The sequence below is a fragment of the Macaca nemestrina genome, chromosome 6 (assembly GCF_043159975.1).
Source record: "Macaca nemestrina isolate mMacNem1 chromosome 6, mMacNem.hap1, whole genome shotgun sequence".
NCBI lineage: Eukaryota > Metazoa > Chordata > Mammalia > Primates > Cercopithecidae > Macaca > Macaca nemestrina.
The window spans coordinates 115,959,553-115,985,941 of NC_092130.1; the positions used below are offsets into that span (position 1 = coordinate 115,959,553).

Sequence of the window (26,389 nt, forward strand, 5' to 3'; positions counted from 1 at the left end):
TTTTATTGAATGTCAAGTATGTGCCAGGCAAAGTCCATCTAGGGATTTTAGGATTTCCAGGACCTGCCATTTATAAACTTCCTGGAAGAAAAATTAACCCCCTCAAAATGGGTGTTGACATCCAGTTTGCCTTTATCGCTCCTCTGATGCCTTTTAAAAACTATATTTACCCATCTTATGTCAATAAAAAGGATGTATTTATTATAAGTTATGGCAGGTAGTATTTTATAGACAACTTTATAGCCCACATGTTAAAGGTAAAAGTGAAGAAATTATGCTACTTTGCTGTATTTTCCCAGTGATTTATGTAAGTATTTACTCCCGGCAGGAAAATGCTGTAACACTGTTGCTGACAACAGGGCCCAAATAAGTATCAGCTTGATGTTCTGTAATACCTATTATCTTATTTGTTTTTGCATAATCCCTAGGAGGTAAATATATAACACTTTGGTTTCATTAGCATCACAACACATTATTAGGCAAATCAACAGAATGAAATTAAAGTTATATTATCTAATTGAAAAAAGCCTTCACTTACATTTTCAAGCATTAGTTCTTATCCACTTTCAATCACCTGGGGAACTTTAAAAAATCTGATGCCTGGGCCAGACACCCAGAAAAATGACATTAGGCTTTCTGGGGACAGGACCCAGGTGACTGTGTTTTTCTAAATGTCTTTCATGACTCTGCTGCTTTAGAGGTTCACAGACTTCCACTTAAAGAACTGCTAGTTAAGAAATGGATCCATACTTGCTCTGACTCCCAGAGATATCACTTTTCACGTGTTCCTATCATTTAGAAAAAAATGATTTGAATCAGCTAGATACATGATAGAGGACCCCCCACTACACACACACACACCAATCTAAGCACAAAATTATCTTGTTGTCCTCAATAGTTTGCATGGATAAGTAATGCAAAATAAGTATCATACCCAATATTAAGAAATTCTTAACAAGAAGCCCAAGTTTTCACCTTGTTTCCTATTTTTTCCTTCAGCCATCACATTCAAACCTGGCCCAAAGGTTTCTCACATTCTAACCTCCATCACCACCACTATTGCTTTCGCCTGGGCTTTTGGCAAGCTAGAAATTGCCAGACTTTCCTGACAACAGGCTCTGTAAGATTCAGTTTAAAGCTTACACTTTGGCTGGAGCTCATCCTCCTAACAAGAGACTGTGATATGTAAATCCACAACCTGAAATCTCATTGGCTCTCCATTGCCTACCAATAACCCCCAGTCCTCTACTCTGGAAGTCCTGGATGGTGTAACTCCATTGCACACAGGTTCATCCCTTGAGGGCTCTTGGTAATGGAGTACTTTCATGTGCATGCTATTCTGCTGCTCTTGTGGAAAGAGTCTTCAACCCCATTCTGTATACCCTGGACACTCACCTTGTGAGACGCAGCTGAAGCAGACCTCATTGTCTGGGACACTGTCCTTGGTTCTGTTGGAAGAATTAGCCACCAGATCCTTGAGGCTGTCTCAGGACTTTGGCTTCACCTTTACCATAACAATTGGAATGCAGGCAAAATAGTGTTTCCAGTTACTAAAATAAGACTATAGACCATATAATATGTTTGTTTTGTGCTTATTTAACTCACAGGGGAAAATACCCATATTTTTAAGACTCTGGATTTAAAAAATCTAGTTGATTAAAAGAGAATATTGTTGCCTTGTCTGTTTGGTTTTGTTTTTTGGGGGGTTTCCAATACAATTGTGGAGCAAGAAAATCAGTCTCTGGAAAATATGTCTAAAATGTGAGAGAAGATTCCAACAAAATAAGTTAGATTTCAGTTAATATGTGAAAAGCATTTCTTCATATATACAATGTTTATTTTACATGGATAATTTATGTAAATTATTGAATAAATAATACTTTTGGGTTTGGGTTTTAGGGGAGGTTTTAGGTTTGGGTTGCAGTGGCGGCTTTTCAGCTGATTCAAACATCTAGTTTTCAGAATACTCTGCCCACATGATTTTTAGATATGACTTGGCCCTAATTGCTGACTCAGATTTTCACATTTTAAAAAGCAATTGTGCATTTTCATATACATTATCAAACAAGATTATAAGATTTTAAGGTAAGAAAGTAAAAGGGCATTCACTAATGATCATCAGAATCACCTACAAGGGCCAGTAAACCACACATTACCGGGCCTCTTCCCCCAAATTTCTAATTCTGTAGATCTCTGGTAAAGCCTCCAATTTTATGTTTCTAATAAGTCCTCAAGTGACACCAATGCTGCTGGTCTGGAGACCACACTTTGAGAATCACTGCATTAAATTAACAATTTTATTGGTTGAGTTTTCACCACAATGTGCATATCTGTTGACTAACAATGAATAGCTTTGTTGTCGCCAAACACTGTAATGTTTCCAAATATCCATATATAGTCATAGGCCCAGAGAAACAAACCACATCTATATTAAGAGTGCTTTGTTGTTATCATTTGACCCCCACTTTAGTGTTTTTAATTACATCGATCCTGGAGAAAAATAACTGTTTTCTAATTTTGGCATTACAGATTTGCTAAGGCAATAGAAAATTCTCTTAAACCTTTAGATTTTTAGTCTTCTAGTAAATATAAGCATATGAGTTCCAAGCAAATTCTGAGTTTTAAAAAATTTAATAAAATTGACAAATGTTTTCAATAAAATTGGAGAGGCTCATTTCCTTGTACAAATATTCTAAAAATACATGATAAAAGTTCTAAGTGCTATTTGTTGAAAGATCAGCAAAATAACTCTACAAGTATTTGTGGGCATGTTATCTTTTATGTGATATTGGTTATAAACTTAAGTTATATGAAGACAGTGTGTTAGTTAAATTATGTTCTAGTCCTACCTTAAGGAAATAAAAACAATAAGGCTCTTAGTGACTTTCTTCTGCACCACTGCAGTACTTGCTAACATGTTTTAATAATATGTAGTTGAGAATGATGAACTCTAGGCAGCAGGGTGACTTGGAGATACTAATGGAAATGCCCAGTCAAAAAGAGCCTGGACTAGACTGAGCTCTGAAGACTCCAAATAACTTCCTGTTATCCCACCATCTTCTTAGATGGTCCAATCATGCTACACTCAGTCTAGGGCAGTGACCCTGAGGAATGGTATGTTTGGCAAAAAAGAAACCAAAGAAGGGTATTGCCATGCTTTAAGATTTTCCCACATTTTTTTCAGCATCTTGAATGGGGTTTCTGAAAGTCTGAGGAGTGAACTGTGACCAAAATTGCTGATATTTTGAGCTCAAAGAAACTGAAATTTTTAGGTAAGAATACTAAGACCAGCTTAAAAAGTATAGTATCAATGATTTACATTTCTTTAGCTGAGGATTTTCAGACCACTTTAATGCAAATCACATTGATTGATTCTCTAAACCAGTCTATGAAGTGGGCAAAGTGATGGTCTCATTTTTCAAATGAGGACTAAGGTTTATTTAATTAAAGTGGTTAACTCTTCAAACATCTAGTAGAGGCTAGCCAGATACATTGGCTCACACCTGTAATCCCAACACTTTGGGAGGCTGAGGCAGGCAGATCACCTAACTGGAGTTCAAGACCAGCCTGGCCAACATAGTGAAACACTATCTCTACTAAAAATACAGAAATTAGCTGGTCATGGTGGCGGCAGGTGCCTGTAATCCCAGCTACTTGGGAGGCTGAGGCAGGAGAATTGCTTGAACCCAGGAGGCAGAGGTTGCAGTGTGCTGAGATAGTGCCATGGCACTCTAGCCTGGGTGAGAGTGAGATTCCATCTCAAAAATCAAAACAAAAAAATCTAGTAAGGGTCTGTGTCTAGCACCTGCACTTCAAATATGTGTTTGTCATGACATCATTAGCCCAATTCAATTTTCTTTCATTAATTTGCTGAAATAAATATTTTTTGAGTTTATACTGTATACCAGGTGCTGCTGTAAGTGCTAGGAATATAACAAATCAAACAAATAAAAATCCATGACCTTTTGGAGCTTACATTTCAATGAGTATAGGCAAAATAATGGCCCCTGCAAAGAGTTCTACTGCCTAATCCCTGGACTATATGAACGTTACCTCACATGCAAAAAAGGATTTTGCAGATTTGATTAGGGGCACAGACCTGGAGATGTAGTGTCTATAATAGTCCGGTGGGCCCAATCTAATCGCACAAGTCCTTCTAAGCAAAGACTTTTCCCTGGTTATGTTAGAGAGATATGTGATAACAGAAGAAGGGTTAGAGAGATGCAACTTTGTTGGCTTTGGAAATGAAGGAAGGGAGCCAGGAGCCAAGGAATGTGGACAGCTAGAAAGGTCAAGGAAGCAGATTCTCCCTTAGCCCATTCAGAAAGGAATGCAGTCCTGAAGACACCTTGATTTTAGCCCTTTGAGACCTGTGTTGGACTTCTGATCTACACAACTATAAAATGATACATTTTAATTGTTAAATCACTAAGTTTCTGATAATTTATTACACCAGCAGTAGAAAACTACAGAAAAGATAGACAATATTCAAGAAAAATAAGTAAAAAAATATATTATATGTTGGATAGTGGTAAGTGCTAAGGAAAAAAGGGAATGACATAGGAAGTATCAGTAGGGATGCAATTTTGAATAGCGTGGCCCTCCAGCTTGACATTTGCATAGACTTGAAGGAGGTGAAGGGCAAGAACATTTCAGATGAAGGAAACAGGAGGCTAAAAGCTGAGACTAGGACAATGATCAGCCTGACTAGATTCTGAATATCACCGCTAAAAGGGCAGTTTCTACTTCAGAATACACGTACAAGCTTCCCCGGGAGTCATGTGTGATGATTTACAATAAAGTTTCAAAACTCCACAGATGACATTCTTACTTTGCTATAAGGAAACAGTCTTGCCCGGATAACATCATTTACTTTTTCATGTTTGCTGGAGAATTCATTAAGAAATTCAATACACTGTATTCAAAGAAGATGAATTCTTACACTCACTTAAAATTTGGTCTAAGGCAAACAATTGAAGATGTTCAGACTGAGTCTTTTTGGACCATCTACTCAACATCATTATCAACCAACAGCTTATACCCCTTCAAAGGGATCTCAAATTATATTTGATCCTGAGTTGTTGCTATAATAAATTTAGAGCTGGAGAAAAATAGTCATTGTAATTATTTTATTATTAGAGACCGACTTACATATGCTGAATAAATAAAAACAAAATGAGAGTTAATTCTGTGCAAAATTCACCATCAATTTTGATGAAATTTCCTATTGATACTTCCAAGTACAGTAGACCTTTTGTATCCATGGATTCTACATCTGTGTATTCAATCCAAAATTGTTTTTTAATAATATGGTTGTGTATATACTGAACATGTACAGACTTTTCCTGTCATTCCCTAAACAATACAGCATAGTAACTATTGACATAACATTTACATTGTACTAGGTATAAGTAATCTGGAGATGATTTAAAGTATATTGATGTGTGTAGGTTATATACAAATACTATGTCATTTTATATAAGGAACTTGAACATCCATGGATTTTGATATCTGCAGGGAGTCCTGGAACCACTCCCCAAAGATCCCGAGGGACCACTGTAATCTAATTGAGGCCAAGTTTCATGGGTTTGTATCCTCTTAAGTACCTGGGGAGAAAAACTGTCTGATTTTTGTTTTTGAAGTTTTAGTATACTGTATATTTTAATTTTCGAAGAAAGGAAAACAGAAATTTTATGATCTGTGTCAATAGAAGTGTTAATATAAAAAGCAAAGAAATGCCTAGGTAAATATTGGCCTGGTAATAAACATTCTGCAATGCTGCTTCATGGGAAATATGCTTTACCTTGCTACTCAAAATGTGATCCATGAACCAGCAGTATGAATATCACCTGGACTTGGTAGAAATTCTGGGGCCCCACCCTGACCTAGTGACTCACCATTTGCATTGCAGTAAGATCCCAGGTGATTCATATGTGTATTCAATGTGAGAGGCACTGCACCAGGGCCATACCTGGGGCCCGCATGAAACACACCAAGCATTGTATGTTCTTTACATCCTGACAAGTCCGTATGAACTCACATTATTCTGAATACAGTGCACTAGCATATCTATCATGTTTTGAAAAGCTATTTTCATCAAGGGAGCTTAGTATCTGGTGCTCAGGAGATACCTACAGAAAAGTAGACAGTGTTATGCTGTTGAGAATCTATCAAACCTTTTGGTCGTATAATGTTTTTATTTCAAAACCTTAAATTGGTCAACATATTTTTTAATATTTAATAGTTGAGGGATGAAGAGGACAGAAGTTTAATTAGTTCAAAGGAAGGTAAATTGGGAAGGAAACAAATTTTTTGTTGAATCCGAATTTTCAGAATGAAAGAAGACACCAGTGCCCTGTGGTTCAGTGCTAACACAGCTGTGATGTGACCCTTCAAAGGTCAATGCTTGTGCCCCCATTGCTGGCCATCCTTCTCCTGGTCAATGCTGATGTGTCATTGGCTGGCTCTGTGTTGCTGGCTTGGTCTTGCTTTCACTGAACTTTGGCCTCCACAAAACTTCTAAGTAACATTACTCCTACTTGTTAATCTTGGAAACACACAGGGTGAGTGAAATTCCATTTTCTTTTTTTTTTTTTTTAATGATTAATAGATGATTTATTTAAGTAAGAATCCATATAGTCATCATTGCCAGACTTAATATGAGATGTTAAATGTTCCATCCAATTTTCCTTCCTGGATAAGTTTTTCTTTTCTATCCCTGTCAGTTTTGAAAACATAATACCAGAAGAACAGGGGCCCGATTCCACACAGAGCTTCCAAGAGTGAGTTTTTAGGAGTGAGTCTGAAATTAGGATAGACATTTGCTGATCTCGAATCAAGGCAAGATCTTCAGTGAGCTCTTGGCGGTTAGGGTTGTTGTACTGAAGCAGGTAGTCTTGTTTCAACTGGGCTCTTATGGCCAACCGTTCAGCTTGCATCTGCCGGGCTTCCAGAGATATGTCATATTCGGCTGAGGGTCAAGGACAGAGTGGCGAGGTGCGACGGAGTATACTTTGGGAATGACATTTTGGTGACCCGGTGCACAACTGCCTGAAATTCCATTTTCATGTGACACTTTTGTATCTGTAACCATCAGGTCTGTTCCCTATGTTTTCTATTCCTTAAGTTGGCTACCATTATACTATCACATCTCTTTCCTTTTCTAGTGACTCCCCATTAGGCTAGCTCCTATCTCATAACCTTCTTTTGTAATTTAACGGCCCAAAGATGAGCAAATTCCAGAAATTCCTAAAGTAATTCAATTAGCTCAGAGCATCATAGAGACTCTTTTTTTCATTGCCTCATCCTGGGGGTGATTTATCAATGAAAATGACTTTAGTTTGATAGACGCTGGCTGCCTCATCGTATCATTGTGACATCATGCACTTAACTAAAAGGGCTTGACTTAGGCATCATCAATCCTTCTCTCTCGGCAGCTGCTCAGTTAGATGTTTTTGTTTTAACCAAAGGGCAGGACTTCAAATATGACCCTATTTAACTCCATCTGGTTATATTTAGGCCTTATGCTCTTTTTATATCCTGATTCTGTCATCCATTCTCTTAACTGTCCTTCCCAGTTTGATGTAATATTATTTTCTCAAACTATACCCTTTTCCATAATAAAGATTGTCACTGCTCCCTCAGGCTTCCTTAAGCAAGCTTTATAATATGTCTGATAGAATCTCTGTTTCTGATTGTACTCAGGATAGATTTGTTTCCTGGCACACATGTATGTGTTCTTCAATATGTCACTTAATCACAGTGCCGCTTTTAGATTACAAACTCCTGTCACCAAGGGTTTTGTTCCCTCTTTTCAAAGCAGAACTTAAAAGAATTTTGCTTACCTTTATATCATTGACTTTAACTGTTCACATCATTGACTTTAACTGGATGATGGTTGACGACTGATGGCCAACTAACAAAAAAGGAGTTGAGGAATTGAGGTTTCGGATATAACAGAAGGATACTTAAGACTTTTAATGAATAAATAAACTAATTTTTCTTAGCAAAATGGTTCAGATAAAAGTAAGAGTGCGTCAGAGAAGGCTGTCATTGGTTTATTTGTTATATTCCTAGCTGATGGTGATTGTATGTTAGCCAGATATCTTGCATTTGATTTTAAAACAAATCAGAAGTAGATGACTCAGAAATGGTGACAATAAAATTATAGACAAGCCCCTTGCTACAGCAGCTCTTATTAATTAAATATCTGAGACAGAAGAATTAAAAGAGAAAAAAGTGGTATACAATTTGGAAGGCTGGCCATAAAAGTATTTCTTTCAGCTGGAGACACCTTACCTGCTTAAATATATAAAATTTTTGAAGAAATAAGAATAGATCTTATTTTACTTTGCAATGAAGGCTTGAAATATTTGAAAGTTCACTTTATTGCAATAGGATTAAGTATATCAAACTTCATTCTTATCTCTCTCAAATATTAGGAGTGTAACTTTCAACTGAACTTCTTTACCTGCTGTAATATACTCTACTACAGTGATATTTTAAAATGAATACTTTGCGAACGTAGTACTAGAATATGGATAGTGTTTTGAATATTTTAATAGCCTTACAGGATTAAAAAAAGGATCTTATAAAAAGTATGTGTAGTACCATTCAATTTTTACAAATTTATGCATTTGCTTATTCATATATGTAAATTGAAAATTTACATATAAGCTTATACTCAGAAAAAGATAAATGTTGTAAACACACTTGCACGCATGCACACACCATAACAACCACCATGCCGTTCAGTGATTATTTCAGGGTAAGTACAATTGCAGAAATTTTACATAGTCACGTGTTGCCTGTATTTTCTGTTATAAGCTTTTGTTTTGGCATAAGAAGAAAATAATTGGCCGGGCGCGGTGGCTCAAGCCTATAATCCCTGCACTTTGGGAGGCCAAGACGGGCAGATCACGAGGTCAGGAGATCGAGACCATCCTGGCTAACGTGGTGAAACCCCGTCTCTACTAAAAATACAAAAAACTAGCCAGGCGCGGTGGCCGGTGCCTGTAGTCCCGGCTACTCGGGAGGCTGAGGCAGGAGAATGGCGTAAACCCGGGAGGCGGAGCTTGCAGTGAGCTTAGATCTGGCCACTGCACTCCAGCCTGGGCGACAGAGCGAGATTCTGTCTCAAAAAAAAAAAAAAAAAAAAAAAAAAAAGAAGAAAATAAATTTAAAAATTTCCCCAAAACATTCTTTGTTATAGTCAAAAATTAAAATGAACAGTGTCTATCAATAGGAGAATGGCTATACAAACAAAAAAGGACAAATAAGAAATAAAATTGGCCAGTTATGGTGGCTCATGCCTGTAATCCCAGCACTTTGGGAGGCCAAGGCTGGTGGATTGTTTGAGCCCAGGAGTTTGAGACCAGCCTGGGCAATATGGCAAAATCCCATCTCTGCAAAAAAAATACAAAATAATTAGCCAAACGTGGTGGCATGCGCATGTAGTCCCTAGCTACTAGGGTGGCTGAGGTGGGAGAATTGCTTGAGCCTGAGAGGCAGAGGTTGCAGTGAACAGAGATCATGCCACTGTACTCCAGCCAGGGAGATAGAGCAAGACCCTGTCTCAAATAAATAAATAAATAAATAAAATTAAACAATGGGAAAAGATTCCTGTTGCCATTTTAAATGTTGATCAACATTCAAATTTTCTGTGGTTTTAGATAACAAGACATGTCAACCTCCTGAAACAGTCATTGATGTAAATAATAAGAATATATATGCATTTGACTTTACCTGAGTTTAAAAGTAGAGAGAAAAGATGCATTGAAGCACGCATACAATTATTTTCTAAACATATCCTTCAGTTTCAGTGTTTTTTAATCAAACCACCAGGAGAATGGTGCAGCAGACAATGACAGTCCATGTCTCCCCCTTCATGGTCCCTTAGTTGTCATTGATGGGTGACTGCAGAGAACCATAGGGATTTGAGGACCTAACAGAGATATGTTTTACGTTGAGAGTGGACATAAGCTCCTCATTGCCTCATTGTGGTTTGCACTTCAAGCTGCAGCGTATACTTTTTCTAAGCTGTGTGGTCTGCCTTCCTAGAACTGTGTGCCCTGTACTGTTATTTGAGAATGTTTATCTAGTGAGGAGTGCTGCGTTGCTCCACTGTGTATCACAGGGCACAGGAAGCAATGGTATGACATTTTTGCTGCACATCTATTTTTGATTATTCTTAAAAGATGAAAATGTTAATCACTACAAGGGTGTATTAGTCCATTCTCATGCTGCTATAAAGAACTACTTGAGATTGGATAATTTATAAAGGAAACAGGTTTCGTTGACTCACAGTTCTGCATGGCTGGAAAGTTCAGGAAACTTAAAATCATGGTGGAAGAGGGCACAAACATGTCCTTATTCACATGGCAGCAGGAGAGAGAAGTGCAGAGTGAAGGGGGAAAAAGCCCCCTATAAAACTATCAGATCTCCTGAGAAGTCACTCACTATCATGAGAACAGCAGGGGGAACTGCTCCCATGATCTAATCCCCTCCCATGAGGTTCCCTCTCCCAAAACATGGGGATTACAATTTGGATTACAATTCGAGATTTGGGTGAGGACACAGAGCCAGACCATATCATTCCACCTTTTGCCTCTCCAAAATCTCATCTTTCTCACTTTTCAAAACACAATTATGACTTTCCAACAGTCTCCCAAAGTCTTGACTCATTTCAGCATTAACTAGGTAGTCCAAGTCCAAAGTCTCAACTGAGACAAGGCAAGTCCCTTCCGCCTATGAGCCTGTAAAATCAAAAGCAAGTTAGTTACTTCCTAGATACAGTGGAGGTACAGGCATTGGGTAAATACACTCATTCCAAATAGGAGAAATTGGCCAGAACAAAGGGGCTATAGACCCCATGCAAGTCCAAAATCCAATAGGGCAGTCATTAAACATTAAAATTCCAAAATGATCTCCTTTGACTCCATGTCTTACATCCAGATCACGCTGTTGCAAGAGGTGGGCTCCCACCACTTTGGGAAGCTCCACCCCTGTAGTTTTTCAGGGTACAGCCCCACTCCTGGCTATTTTCATGGGCTGGCATTGAGTGTCTAAAGCTTTTCCAGGTGCACAGTGCAAGCTCTTGGTGGATCAACCATTCTGGGGTCTGGAGGATAGTTGCCCTCTTACCACAGCTCCACTATGCAGTGCCCCAGTGGGAACTCTGCGTGGGAGCTTGCACCCCACATTTTCCTACTGCACTGCCCCAGCAGAAGTTCTCCACGAGGGCCCCGTCCCTGCAGCAGGCTTTTGCCTGGACATCCAGGCATTTCCATACGTCCTCTGAAATCTAGGTGGAGGTGTCCAAACCTCAGTTCTTGACTTCTATGCACCTGCAGGACCAACACCACGTGTAAGCTGCTAAGCTTTGAGGCTTGGACCTTCTGAAGCAATGACCTGAGCTGTATGTTGGCCCCTTTTAGCCATGGTTGGGACTGAAGCAGCTGGGATACAGGGCTACACAGAGCAGGGGGACCCTAGGCCCACCCCACAAAATAAGGTCTTTCCTCCTTGGCCTCCAGGCCTGTAATAGGAGGGGCTGCTGTGAAGGCCTCTAACAGGGCCTAGAGACATTTTCTTCATTGTCTTGGTGATTAACATTCAGCCCCTCATTACTTATGCAAATTTCTGCAGCTGGCTGGAATTTCTCCCCAGAAAATGAGTTTTTCTTTTCTATCACATCATCAGGTTGCACATTTCTCAAACTTTTATGGTGTGCTTCCTTTTTAATTTTCTTCTACCAGATACTCTAAATCGTCTCTCTAATTCACAGTTCCACAGGTCTCTAGGGCAGGGACAAAATGCCACCAGCCTCTTTGCTAAGCATAGCAAGAGTGACCTTTGCTCCAGTTTCTAACAAGTTCCTCATCTCCCTCTCAGACCAATTCAGCCTGAACTTCATTGTTCATATCACTATAAGCATTTTGGTCAAATCCATTCAACAAGTCTCTCAGACGTTCCAAACTTTCCCATGTCTTTCTGTCTTCTGAGCCCTCCAAGTCTATAGGAAGTTGCAAAGTTTCCCACATTTTCCTGTCTTCTGAGCCCTCCAAACTGTTTCAACCTCTTCCTGTTACCCAGTTCCAAAATCGCTTCCACATTTTCAGGTATCTGCAGTAGTGCCACAGTACTCTCAGTACCAGCTTAATGTACTAATCCATTCTCACACTGCTATAATGAACTGCCTGAGACTGGGTAATTTGTAAACGAAACAGGTTTAATTGACTCACAGTTCCGCATGACTGGGGAGGCTTCAGGAAACTTACAGTCATGGTGGAAGGGGAAGCAAACATGTTCTTCTTCACATGGCAGCAGGAGAGAGAAGTGTAGAGTGGAGAGGGAAAAAGCCCCTTATAAAACCATCAGAGCTCCAGAGAAGTCACTCACTATTATTAGAACAGCATGGGGGAATCTCTTCCGTGATCTAATCACCTCCCATGAGGACCCTCCCCCAAAACGTGGGGATTACAATTTGGATTACAATTCAAGTTGAGATTTGGTTGAGGACACAGAACTAGACCATAATAAAGAGTTTGCTATGGTAAAAGAAAGTGTATCTTTTTATTTACTTATTTACAAAGCAGCTTATTAAAGTTATTAAATAGTTTTCATAGGGGCAGCCTTTTTTTCTACTTTCTATATTAGTAAGTGACCATCTATGATTGTAATACAACTGAGGTTTCCCAACAGCGAATGTAGCACAAAATAAGGTGTACTGTCTACCCTGTAAGAAATGTTGTGCAGTGAACCAACTCCAGCACAGATATGGAGCTCTCTCAGAAAAAATATAGGAAATTTAGATATGTGAAATTCAAATGGAAACAGAGAACTCAATTTAGATTTTAGTTTGCATAATATCTTAGAAATGTTTTCGTGGTTCAAAACTGATATTTGATAACTGTGTTAGACCTATAAACATTCACAAAACATCCCTATAATTTTCAGGTACAAAACACTAGTATGGATTTTAAAGTTCAATGTGGACCACAGGGCTTCTGCTTTTGCAGGTGTACCTTGATTTACATCCTTTCAATTCAGGGAGGGTGGGTGTATGAGAGCAAAATGTATGTATAAGGTAAGAAGAAAAGAGAAATGAGAGAGAGAAGCAGAAGATAGTGAGCCATCAATAATAATATTAGTTGGCATTCATTTCAAAAGCCAACCACCCCAATTTAGAGGATTTGCATTTAGGACTAATTAAATTATAACCTAATTGAGCAGGGACTGAGTTAGGCCTACTGATAGTGCTTCATAAATATTCACATTAACAATAATACAAGATGTTCCTTTTCAAGGCTAAAAACTTTGTCTAAATGGTATATACACCTTGTGAGTCTTGGGAAGTCAATATTGTTCCATTCCTGAATTTTTCTATCCCTTTTAAGGATAATTCTTACTCAAGTGAACCGAAACTTTCCCTATAGCAATAGAGGTCCTCTGTAAGCAATTTTACTGCACAAGATTCTTTGCCCAGGTAAGAACAGATATTACAAATTGTTGGCGATTCTTCCAGATCTCTCAGAAATAAAAGATCTTCTCAAATTGTAGCTTTGGTGCATTAATAGTTACTCTGGGGGCCTAAATGAGTTAGTTAACATGCAGCTTAAACATCTGGGGCACACCCAGAAGTAACTCAGGACTGGGGAATTTGCCCTCCCCTGCTACTCAATTGCCGTTTGTGTAAAATAGTGGACAGTGACACTGTTTGTGTGTGGCTAGCAACTGTCTCTAAGTCTTGGGTTTAATTGGAGAATAAAGTGCACTCAAATACCCTGAGCATACATATAAGAGTATTTACCATGATTCATAAGACTTGCTTTAAAAGTATACTCCAAATAAATACCCTCTTAAATTTAATTTTTCTCACATTTCTATGTGGTTATTCATAGTTCAAGAGCAAATATTTAAAATATGTAAATGACAGCCATTCAATTAACTATTCTAAATTTTAATTTTTTTCACCAAGGAGCTGAATTGATTCTCAAATATACCTTACATGAACTCTGTTTAAAGTGTACTGTATTTTTTAAATTTGTGAACATGGGAAATTATACAATGTTCTATAGTAATTTCAAACCTGAATTTTCTTTTAATCTCAGTGAAAACTTGTTCCTATTCGATGTTCTTTTTAACATCTCTAAGAGCCAGCTGTACCTTATCTGAAATGTAAATTAGTGTAAAAACCCTTTCATTCTCAATAATTATCAGCTACTATCTTTTTAGCTTCGTGTTCATCAATAGTAAACATCCAACCTTCAACGGTTAACACATATTTAAGTGTTTACCATGTACCAGACACTTTTATACATTCTGGGGTGACATATCTAGAATTACAAGTGTATCAAATATTATGACAGACAGGTGGAAGCTGCCATAGGATCAAATAAGAAGAGGACATAAACTTAACTGTAGAGATAGTTTGGGGAGGGAGGAAGAAGTCAGTGTTAGAACAGGCAACTTTTAAAGAACTGACCAGGAAGTTATGCAATTTGGAGTAAAGTGGGGAAAGAGTGTCAGGAAATGAGGTTGAAACAGATAATATAAGATTTGCTATTTATTCAAAAAGAGTTTAGAGGCCAGTAATTGACTGGGAGAAGAATGGTGCACAGAGGGACAAGTGTTGACCTGCAAGGCCGATTAGAAAGCTGTATCTATAGGTAAAGGCAAGAGATGAGGATGACGTGGATTAGGAAACAAAAAAAATCCTCTCTTTTACCTGCAAAAATAGCTGTTGGCTTTGTGTCCCTTCCATACCAGACTTGGGGTCTCCACATTTCCATCAAGAGACTGGGCAGTTATACATCTTTTTATTTTCACTCTGACCTGACTGCTTTATGCAAGATGGGCCAAGTCTCCCTTATACATGAGGAATGCCCTGATGTAAAGACAAGACATCTGCTCCTCCAACCACCTTTCTTCCAGGTGTACCTGCCTTAATTCCTCTTCCCCCATTCTCAGTGGTGCATCATTCTCTACTGCTCTCCTAGTCCTGCCTCAGTTTTCAATTAGTTTTATTTTGCAGCAGATATTTTTTTTAGTAGTGATCTCCTATTGTTCCTTTATCTCCCTTGAAAGGTACCTAATTAACGCCAGTAAACCTTCATGATGCCAGCATGTCTGTTCATCCTAGGAGTGTAAATGATCCTTGTATATCTATAGGAACGTTTCTATGCCAGTCTTTGAAACTGAGGAATTTCTTACACACACACACACACACACACACACACATATACACACACACACACGTGTATATATGTATATATGTGTATATATATGTATATGTGTGTATGTGTACATATACATATTCCATTAGTTATGAACAGCTCTTTTTTATCACTTAAAAGCAACAAAATAATCAAAATATTGACATTATTCAGTGAATTGATAGTTGAAATGTAAGGATTTCAGAATGTTTTACTGATTTAAAAATGAAAGTTATGTAGTAAATCCTGAGCCCTTTCCTAATCCTGATTTCCTAAATCTAACTTATATTGAATTTCTTTTTTTTTTAAATAAAGATTCCACGAAACTTGGCCTCTTTCCTGTCATCTTAAATCTATTCTCCTCTTGTACTTCTCTTAGTTCGACTTCTTTCACGTGAAGTACATTCTAATGTGAACCTCAGTTTCTCTGAGAGGCCCCTCACCACAATGTCCATGCCTTTCTGCGCTTCCCACGTAGATCTTCTTGCCCCAAATACCTACTGTGAGCTTTCTTTCCTCTGTGCCTGTCATTCCACTCATCTGAAATCAGTCGCACAAACCTTTTAAGCACCTTTCTCAGGCACTGTGGTCAGTAAGGTTTACAAACGATTGCCAGTCACTGACAACAAATTTGGGGCAGGGAGAACAGCCCCATCCCCATAAATGGTCTCATGTTTCTTTTTTTGTTTGCTTGTTGTTTTGACAGAATCTCACTCTGTTGCCCAGGCTGGAGTGCAGTGGTGTGATCTTGGCTCACTGTAACCTCTGCCTGCCAGGTTCAAGTGATTCTCCTGCGTTAACCTCCAAAGTAGCTGGGACTACAAGTGCTGGCCACCACACCCAGCTAATTTTTTTGTATTTTAAGTAGAGATGAGGTTTTACCTGACCTCAAGTGATCCCCCCACTGCCTCAGCCTCCCAAAGAGCTGGGATTACAGGCCTGAGGTACCATGTCCCACGCATAAATAGCCTCATTTATAAACCATGAATGTATAAATGCTGAGATAGAGATTTGTGTGTGTGTGTGTGTGTATTTGGGGGATGGTGGATACACTTTGCCCAACAAATCCAATATTTCTTACTACTTCCTATGCTTACCACAAGACTATAATATCATCTTTCTCTTAAATTAATGGAAATGCCCTCCTAACCAGTTTTCTGACTGGTGCTTTTGCCCATCCAGTCTAAACTTCTCATAGCAGAGTTATTCTACAAAACAGCAATTAGTTCACATCATGTTGCTCTCTGCTCAAAGTCATCCAATGGCATGCCATCTAGAGTCAAAGTCAAATTCTTGCTATGTCTGTTAAACTTCTACATGATCTATGTCTACCACACCTTTCAAGTGACCTGGATCTGACATCTTCTCAAACCATTGTCCGCCTCACCCACTCACTTCTCCACTCCAACTTCATTAGTGTTCCCTGAATGTGCCAAGCATGTTCTGCATCACAGCCTTTGCACTACTTGTTCTCAGTGCTGGGAATTCTCTTCCTCTAAGTATCTGCATGGCTGGTTCCACCCTGCCCTTAAGATCGTTGCTCATATGTTACTTTAGCAGTAATCCTTTCCTATTCATGCTTTTTCTTCACCTTGACACTTCCTGCTGTATTTTTCTTCATAACACCTATGACCTACTGTATCTTTTGTTATCTGTTTATTGACTGTCTTTCTCCAACAAGAATGTAAGCTCTATAAGGGCAAGAGCTTTTGTCTATTTTTTCACTGTTGCATCCTCTGTGCCTAGAATGGTACCTGTCACGTAATAGATGCTCAATGAATATTTGCTAAAGGATGGAAAGAAGAAGGGAAGAGGCGGAAGGAGGGAGAGAGAAAGAGGAAAGTTGAAAGAAGAAAGGAAGGGAAGAAAGATGGTAGGGAAGAAGGAAGGACAGCAGAAAGTCTCATGTTGGCATTACTAAGTCTCTAACACTTATTAATACCTGCTTTGTCTTATAAACAGAGACAACACTGGCTTCTAGCCTAGTGCCTTTGTAAGGCAGCATTATCTGGATAGAAACTAATAAGGTTGTTCTGTTTACGCTGCATTTATGGCAAGAGGTACTGACTTTCCATTTATAGTTGTGATATAAAGTTTCTTCTTTAAATGAAGGCATTTTATTTCAGTTTTTAAAAATCTAATCTATTACAGAATTTTTAAAATAAATAATAGTATATAGGGGACTCAGATACAAAAAAAATCATGACATAGAAATGTGGATATGGCAGAATCATGAAGCTAGTATTCGAATGCCTGAATTGGGGGTAAGTGACCCCTTCAGTCATGAAACATTCCCTGACTATTGCCATCTTCCCCTCCTTCATTCCTGTTGTTTATTCGACTCCTGTACTCTATCATGGGTTGAAATGAAACCATTTGGTATTGCTAACTGTTGTGTTGGGTGTTTTGGTTCTGTCTTCCTAAATTGATACAAGATCCTTGATGTGAGTGCTCAAGTCCTTCATCCCCTCCTCCTGGGCAGCCACCACAGTGCACAGCCCAGCACTGACACAAAAGAACATTAAGGATGTGTATTTGTCGTATTCGTCATGACTTAGCTACACAATAAGACATGAGGTTAAAGAGTGTGCAAACAGTAAAAATACTCGAGCGTGCTTTATTTTTTATTTTTAAGAAAAGTAAGACAATAGGGAGCAAACATCATTTTACCTTACAAACTGGCAAAACAAAATCACTATTTTGCCACTGGTATAAATTTATATTTTTTTATATATATATATATAAAATATATATACACACACACACACACATACACACACACACACACACACATATACATAGATACTTATCCAGTCTGGTAGGATAAATTAATCACTAGGACAAAATCATGAGTTAATAGGAGCCAAATTCTAGCACATCCAATTGGAATGCTCGAGAATTAAACCTGCTAAAAGTACTGACTGGAAGAGGAAGACATTCATAAAACTATTAGGCACATTTTAGTGGAAGTCAGCAACAACAAATAATAAATTGATTTAAGTAATAAATTTAGATATTTAAATTGTCAAGGAATTCTTTGTTCTGTTTTATAAATGGTATTAGCATTATCTTTTTTACTGAAAACTTTAAAAGTGTATGATTGCCTGTAATGACCATTGCATTGACACCATTTTCTGCAGTATGATTTGCTATTAAATGTGAATAATGTAAAGAACAATAACACTCCTAGATCACCTGCTACGAACCAGGCACTGCTCTAAATAGCTCAGGTATTTTAATTCATGTAACTGCTACAACCCTATGAGATATATCCTCCTTTCAGCTTCATTTTACTAGCGAGGAAACCAAAGCTTAATGAGGCTCTGTTAGTTATCCCACATCACACAGCTAGTAAGTGTCTGAGCTGGGTGTTGGTGCACAGTGATCTAGCACCCAAGTCCATACACTTAAACACTACCTTTGAATGCAGCTCTGTACCCTATATAAGGAAACTGTGGCCTAAATAGGCAAACCTGTGACAAACGAATCCTAGGGTCTAAAACAAAGGTTGAAAGGTGACTGTAAAAGTAGGCATTTCATCTTTAAATTTGACCAGGTAAATTTGACCTGCCATTCTTGATGGCATTAGTAAACATTACATTTCTTATAATTTACATTAAAAATCTAATACTTCTTTTACAAAAAAGACTTTTAAAGAATATGCATGCATTTTATACAAGGTTAAAGAAGTTTTCAGTGCAGGATAGTGAAATGGGGGTTAGATGCCCTTTCTATACTACATTTTTAATCAATGTAATCTTAAGATGAGATGACCTTGTAGCCAAGCATTTTTTCTTTCCTTTATAAGCAATATTAACTACACTAAATCAAGAAAGCTAATAGTTTTACATATTCCTCAATAACCATTAAATTCAAACATTGGAAGAGTTTAATATTTTACATGGAAAATCCACAGGCAATAATTTTAAGTGACTTAGAAAATGTTTACCATGATTTAACCTTACGTGACTGTGTATGTGTGTAAGTGTGTGTGCCTGTCTGTGTGCATAAGTATGTATATGAGTATGTAAGTTTACAATCTAGTAGTTCTCAAGGAGTGTTGGAGAAAGAATATGTGATCACATACAGTTTGTAAAAGCTCTCTTATGTCTTTGGAAAGACAAATTTTTTGTCAATCTAGTGGTAAAATAATATTAATTTCTTTATTAATTTTAATTTCCATGATAAATAATACATTTGAGCCTTAAAAATATTGTTAGTGATTCATGTTTCTTTTTCTGTAAAAATTATTTCTAAGCCTTCCTCATGTTTCTTCCAGGCTCTTTTTTCTGATTGATTTTTAAGAATTTAAAAAATATTCTGCAATTTCTCTTGATCACAAATGTTGGAAATATCTTCTCCCGAAGAAAAGAATGATTTTTTAAGAAATACTTTAGTAGCAGGTTTTTTTCTATGAAAAAACTAGAAGTGGCTTTTTCTTGGCAACATTTTCTTCTAGAGCAATAGGAAGGAAAACAGAAAGCTGTAGACTGTTATCTTCGTCCATGCATATGTTAGTGCTGGAACTCAACTCCAAAAACTTTGTTCCTTTGAAAATCGTACCCCTCCAAAATTGGTGGAGTGGTGACGGTGTGGTGGTGAAGGCCTGTTGCCAGGACTGAGAAGGAAAAGCTAAAGAAAGAGGGGAAAACATCCAAGAGAAAGTGACTGCCTGGGGAGGAGGGACAGGCAAGAGACCAAACATCAATTCTAAAGGGAATCTTGCAAATGCTTTGGCAAGTCCATGTATGGGAACATCGTTTGCCTAGATGTTCCCCTTTACCTCCTTTTTCCCTATTGAGTTGGTTTAGAGATCAATAGACTTTATTATTTTACATCTAGTAATGTCCCAGATGAAATAAAATGGTGTTGTTTCCATTCTATCGTATAGTTCATGAATTACAATTAAATCAATGTTTTCCTTCTAAAAATTTTTGAAGTTTTTACTGTAAAGTTATTTTACATATGGAATTCAATTCTGTGTGCAGTGTGAGAAGAAATCCACTTTTATATATGTTTCCCATATGGCTAACTAGTTATTTCCGCACCATCGATTGACTGCTCCGTCATTTTTCCACTGACTGGTAGTGCTACCTTTGACACACATCAGTATTGTTGGTCTGTTTTACCTTTCTAACTGTAATTGTGGCATAACTCTCTATTAATTGCCTCCTTTAGTGTTATTCAGTACATTTTATACATTTTGTTACAAAGATCTTACACATTTTTTATTCACATGCACTGTAGACTTCTGTTGCTATTGCAAAATGGCAACAATTTTCAGTTATATCTTCCAAAAGCTTGCTGCAGCTATATCCAAATCTAATAATTTTTATATCGAACAAATATTTAGAAACTTTTCAAACTTTGATGTACTTTTAATAATGCTGCTTCTGATTATTTTAGGTATTCTTTGTAGACAATCATATCATCTGTGAATAACAAAAAATGTGTTTCTTCCATTCCAGTTTTTATACTCTATATTTTATACCACATTTTAAAATGATTTATTGACTGGCTGCATGGATGCTTCTCTGACTTTAAAATATGAATCCCTGAGGAATCCTTTTAAAATGAAGATCTTGGTTCAGTGGTAGGTCAGGCACTGAGAGTCTGCATTTCTAACAAGCTCCTAGGTGACAGTGAGGATGCTTGTCCAAAAAAAGCGGCGCTTTCAAGACTGTTAAATAGAAATGGAGAGAGCAAGCGTTCTTTACTTGTGTCTACATTTAAAGAGCATGCTTCCACATTTCACCATCAAGATTAGGTATCTTTGATCGGTTTTAGTAACTTCCTCCTATTCCAAATTTGCCATACATTTTTATCATGAATGGTTGTTTAAATAATTTTCTGTGATTTTTCCCCTTTAATCTCTTAACGTCATGAATTATTAGAACATCTCATGTTTATAGCCTTTCATGCCATAAACACACAAACATACATGCACATATATGTACATAGAAAAATATGTATTTATTACTGCTTTATTTGCTAACATTTGGTTTAGAGTTTTTAACCTGTCTTTATGATTCAGATCAGCTTCATGTAATCCTTGAGGATTCTTAATGTTTTTAAGTTTCATTATTAAATGAATTAGGTGTACACCCTCTTATTCTAAGCTCTTTACATGGAACTCACTTTTATACTAGTTTTTGAGACACATTCTATTATAATCAGCATCTTACTGATGAAGAAACAGAGTTACATGGAGGTTCAATAACTAGCCCAAAGCCACATAGCTAGTAAGTGATGCAGTTCGTTGGTTTTTGTCTGTTGAACAATGAGGAGAATGATTTCTTAAAAATGGTTTTGTTTAGTCACTGATTTCACTAGTTCAGTCTTAGATGTAATTCAGTAATTCAGTCCTAGACGCAGTTTTCGAAGCCACTAAAAACAGATTTAGATCCTGGTGAGGTAAAAATAAATAAATAAATTAATTAATTAATTTAAAAAATGTTTTTGAGGCCACTGGGAAAAGTGGGGCTCCTAGTAATTTGTAACAACCTCCCACTCCCTATCAAGAGGAGGTGGTAGACTGAGATTTTAAATCGAAAAATGTAAACACTTACCTTGGTTTTGTCACTTAATGGCCTATGTCAGAAGCTTAATTTGCTTCATGATTTCATTTAAAGTATAAACCTTTCACTGAATTCTGCAGTGATTTTGCATAATTAACTAATAGGTATATGCCTATCATTTTCATAACCTTTCAGGAAATCATTTGGCCCTAGTATACTGACTTTCCCTTTAAGTTTTCCTTTATACCTGAATCTCAATCTCTCTTACTGAGATTTAAACCTGTGTCTTTACAGTGAACTTCAGAAACATCAGAAAGACTGTCATTATGCTTCATGAAATCCTGTGGTCCACACTGGAGCATGTTTATTTTATTACCACTCAGTTTGATTTCTTTCATACTGTTTCATTAACATATGGTTTTTCTTAAATTCTTACTTGTTAGCATGTGGAAGCACTGTCTTTCAATGTAAGACATTTTACTTTAACAATTCAAAGAGATTTTTTTTCTATGCTACGTGGATATTAGGGTACAGAAGAATATACAGGAGACATTAGCCTGCTCATGAATGTTATGAACTGCACAAATCATGGGGTCTTTTACAGGTTCAATTGCCTCATTAACTAGGCAGCCTCTCACCTCTCTGTTAGCTCTGATGTTAAAGGATTTTGTTCATCCTTACAATGTTTTCTCATTAAAGCTCAAATATGCATAATTAATGTAATGTATTATTTTTAGGAAATTGAAAACCTATCATCCAGATGATATGATATGCTAACCTGATTTTTGTCGATATCATTCTTGATTCTGTTTTTATATCTCATATTAATATGACATAGAGTTGCAAAATATTTCCAAGCTTTGATCATTCTTTTGGGCATGTTCCTGTAGACAATTTTGAAATGATGTATTTAGTGGAGAAAATGTAAAAATAATATTAAATCCTTCCAAGAAAAAAACAAATGTATTAATAATTAAATAACTGCACTGTAAACCAATATTCACTGTTCAATCATTGATTACTAAAAAGATAGGGCATGAAAAACCTCTATATTTTTATCTCTTGGTTTAAGATGAATATTTTGCCCTTCATATGTCTCATTTTTTTAAAGAACACATTTAGACTTTGAAAACCATATGTAATGTGCTTCTACATTAATAGGAAAAACAACCTAAACTGTATCGTCAAATAAAATGTTGGAATTTTATACTTTGACATATTTTTTAAACTAGAGATCATCTAATTAAAAAAAAAATACAAGTAACTTTTTATCTTTGTCCTTGGTATTACTTTATACTTGTTTGTTCAGTGGTATTGCTATTCTGTGATAATATTTTATTAGAGAAAATGTCTCTATCTGTACTTGAACATGAGTCTAATTTTTTTTTACAAATGTTCCTTGATTTGACATCTGTCAACTGATTTCTGAATTAATATTATCCTTTCAGTTTGCATTCCTTTTAAATAGGAAATCTAATATTAAACCCTTCAATAAAGATGAAGCCTACATCTGTATATCCAGAATTTTGGTTTTATCAGTTCAATGGGGTTGAATATTGTTGAAGTGAAATTGGAGAGACATTTGAACACCTTTACCCCAAGTTCATTCATCTATACATCTTCTCTTTAATTAAGTCTGTTTGAAAAAAAGCTCTCATTGATTGTTAGTAGCTTCCTGGAATATGTCCTTTTAAATATCATAAAGCATACAGAGCTCCATGACTCATCAGAAAAGAGCATGTTGATTGATCAGTGATTCTGCATTAGACATGCATGCTGCAAGTTTGATTTCACTGACCCAGAGAGGAATATAACCTTAATGGAAACAGAGACAGAGAAAATATCTTCAGGTCACTTGACTTAGCCTGCTCCTTTCAGGGAATAGGTTGCCACAGCATTCGAAAGGGTGTAATCTATCAATATTTTTAGAATCTCTAAAGATGGGGATTTTACAAACTAGTATTTAACAGCAGAATTTAATTTTTCAGTTTTCGAAAATCACTTAACACTGAGTCATTAACATTTTAGACATTTTACATGACTGAAAGCAGTTGAGCACAAAAACCAGATGTTAACATTGGGTACATTCAAAAGTTTAGACTTCCGCATCCGTGTTATGTTTTGTTTATATTCTGGAGCACCAAACTTTGTTACATCTTTGAACCCACTTCAGACCTCAAATTACCACATTTTTTAAAAGCCTCATTAGAATAGTATCATAGAGTGCTGAATCCGTGGAAAAGAAATTCAGTGTTTTCAGATTGCTAATCATGTACAAAAGTTTCTGAAATCATATTGTCCAATGGGCTGTAACTTGGCCTATTCTTCTATCACTTAAGGAAATTGAATTGACTGGACACTTTTCATTATAAAGATACAGCAGGTATTTCCATGTAACCTGTGCTATACATATTTTGAAAATTATTATTTTCATATTTATCAAAGTGAAAAAGCAACATAACTACTGTACTTTTAGATCTCATTTTAAAGAATTTTATACTTGTTTTCTAGTTTTGTGAATTTCTTATGAATTCAGAAAAATAATGTAAAAGCTAATGGTCTGTCCCTGCTACCATTGTGCATATTAGTCAACAAGTACAAGTAGAATAGGTAAAAAATTTATTAGTTCCTAATCATATATAGAAAAGGACTTTGAAAATTACTTAAGCCATGATTCTACCACGATGTAACAATTTTTATTTTCTTTTTTCCTTCCCAATGTTGACTGGTTATATGCATATTCATGTAGCTATAATAATAATTGTATACTTTTTATCTTACTTTTAAAACCACATTATTATTCCTTAAATATTGCTCTTTCTTCTGACCCAGTCTTCTCGTGTATCATTTTGATTACTACGTAATATTCTGACTTAATTGAAACTTTTTGTAGTTTTTGATGTTCAAGCTTCTTTTCTCATTGGCTACTATTAGAAATGATGGCTCTAGAAGCATCCTTAGAAGTTTTCCTTATCTTTTAAATTAAACAAACTGCTTTTATTTTACTAAGATAATCTTTAAGAAGTGGGATTACTAGGTCAAATTCCACAATCATATTTGTGTTCCCTGTCATTTTGTAACCAAAAAGATGCTATTTGAGTAAGACCTGCTTGATAACTTACTTTTTAATCTTATTTTATTTTGTCTTTCATCACAAAGGAGTCAAATTCTATCTTTATCTAATTAAATCTTATGAGCACCAGTACTTGGATTTAAGTTTTACGGTGAAACAGAAGGAATTTTAAAAAACGGTTTAAGTAGGACAAATTATATTTTCAGATCTCCTTGCCTATCTGCTGGAATCAGTAGTGCCACCACTTTTCATTGGTGCTCCTTTTGCCTCACTTAACTGAAGAGTTTTCACTCAGACCATTATGATTTCTCCAAGATACATTAAATTTTCCTGCTGTTTCCATATACATGGGAAATAGTTATTTTATTTACATCTTCTGTTTCTATATTTTTCCAGGTAAGTCATGCCTCCTTTAAATTTTTACAATTTTTTATCTATCTATGTCTGTCTATCTCTACTAAGACGATCTCTATCTTTGTATCCGTCTACTAACTAGCTAACTACCTACCTACCTATCTAAAACTCTACCTTTGTCTCTTATACTATGCCCATTTTTCTCTTTTCTCTTTAAAATTTATTTTGTTGCTGTTTTCTCTTTTCCTCTATTTGTGTATCTCGTTTGTGTCAAATTGCCCGACTACTTAATTAGTATATTCATATATTTGTTTTTAAATTTCTAGTATTGTATTTTCTGTTATTAGTATTTGTTTTTATAATTATTATTTTCTTTCTTTACTTTCTTGTGTTTATTTTCCTATTTTTTCTAAGTAAATTGCTTTGAGCCTTGAGTTGTAGCCTTTAATTCTAATATAGTGATTTGATTATATTGCTTTAGTGACAATCCCACATATTTGATGCATAATATATTTATTCAGTTTTAAGTATTTAACAAATCCTTTGATTTCTTCTCTGGCTTAAGTGTTATTTAGAGGTGATTTTTAAATTTTTTCCAAAGGAATGAGTTTTTTAATAAATACATTGTTATTAATTTCTAATTTTGTTTCATCTTTAACAGAGGAGATATTTGTATAGTACCTATTCTTTGACATTGTTGAAACTAACTTTAACTGAAAATATTAGTTAATTCATGAACACTGGATTAATTATAATGATCATATGCAAAAAATTATATTTAAAAATATAATGATAATTATACGTTTATATAATTTATAGTTTATAATATAAAGTTTATTATATAAACTTATATTTTATATATTTATAACTTAACATAAAATTATAAAGTGTATAAAATTATTATAATTATAATATTCAAAAATACTAATTTAGGCTTCCTATTTATCCTGCTTTCTAATGTTTGTTTTCTTTTCACTTATTTTCTGGCATTATTTTAGATCAAAGTTATTTCCTCCTTTTTCTCGTTGTCTTTTTCCTTCTAGTTTGTAAGTTTTAAACTCTAATTCTATTATTTTAATAATAACACCAAAATCTTTTCTAAATATGTAACTTAAGGCTAAAGTTAAATAATATCTTTACCCTTTTACTGCTCTCCTGAGAAAATATGAAAGAATAGATTTTTGTTCTCTTCATATTTGCATTACATTGTAGACATTATTATTATTATT

At 36.0% G+C, this 26,389-nt stretch overlaps 1 protein-coding gene and 1 pseudogene across 15 annotated transcripts in view; one reads left to right on the forward strand and one right to left on the reverse strand.

Moving 5' to 3' along the window:
- LOC105499433 (phosphodiesterase 4D) overlaps nucleotides 1-26,389 on the forward strand; it is a 1,582,997-nt gene that overhangs the window by 1,010,442 nt on the left and 546,166 nt on the right. The window lies entirely within an intron of this gene.
- Nucleotides 6,655-7,026, reverse strand: LOC112423190 (NADH dehydrogenase [ubiquinone] 1 beta subcomplex subunit 4 pseudogene; annotated as a pseudogene).